The sequence below is a fragment of the Salarias fasciatus genome, chromosome 11 (assembly GCF_902148845.1).
Source record: "Salarias fasciatus chromosome 11, fSalaFa1.1, whole genome shotgun sequence".
NCBI lineage: Eukaryota > Metazoa > Chordata > Actinopteri > Blenniiformes > Blenniidae > Salarias > Salarias fasciatus.
This window is the reverse complement of record NC_043755.1, coordinates 28391381-28392407: the sequence shown is the minus strand read 5'-3', so window position 1 is coordinate 28392407 and position 1027 is coordinate 28391381.

The window sequence follows — 1027 nt, the reverse complement described above, 5'->3', positions numbered from 1 at the left end:
GCTCCATAGAGACCCATGTGGGTCCTTTTTTATTTTCATACATTGAGATAATTTAGAACAATATTTAATATTATTTATTTACTTATTTGAAAAGAGTGTAAGAGAGCTTTTTTTATATATATATATACATTTTTATAGATTTCATTTTATTACAGAAGTTAATTTGGCATCATTGAAGCATAATAAAGCATGCTCATCAACCACCGAGAAGCCGATCTGAATTTGTGTCTCGCTGATTGTCCTCTTTTTTTGGAAATCAAAATTTGGTCACCCTATTGGATATATTGTGTTTCTCCAGGCTCTTACAGTGCAGGGTTCTCCTGGAGCAGGCAGGTGACCGGCCAGGGCCGCAGGACCAAGACAGGATCCCTGGCTGCACAGCTCAGCAAACAAGAGACAGAGAACCCGGAACCGGACACAAGATCCAGGAACTGAGACCTGAGATTAGAGCGGCCTCTCACACTGATGAGAACATTACCATCCAGAACCGAAGTGGTGTTTGAAATTGAGGAACTCCTCATCAGGGGAAGACTCTCCACCCAGCACCACAGTTCAAACACACCGTCAGCACCCACTGCCTGCCTCTGGCCTGGTTCTACAGGAAGGTTCCTCTTCTGAGTCTGGTTCTACTGAAAGTCTCCTCTGAGTCTGGTCCTACAGGAATTCTCCTCTGAGTCTGGTTCTGCAGGAAGTCTCCTCTGGGTCTGGTTCTGCAGGAAGTCTCCTCTGGGTCTGGTTCTGCAGGAAGTCTCCTCTGGGTCTGGTTCTGCAGGAAGTCTCCTCTGGGTCTGGTTCTACAGGAAGTCTCCTCTGGGTCTGGTCCTACAGGAATTCTCCTCTGGGTCTGGTTCTGCAGGAAGTCTCCTCTGGGTCTGGTTCTACAGGAAGTCTCCTCTGAGTCTGGTTCTGCAGGAATTCTCCTCTGGGTCTGGTCCTACAGGAATTCTCCTCTGGGTCTGGTTCTGCAGGAAGTCTCCTCTGAGTCTGGTTCTGCAGGAAGTCTCCTCTGGGTCTGGTTCTGCAGGAA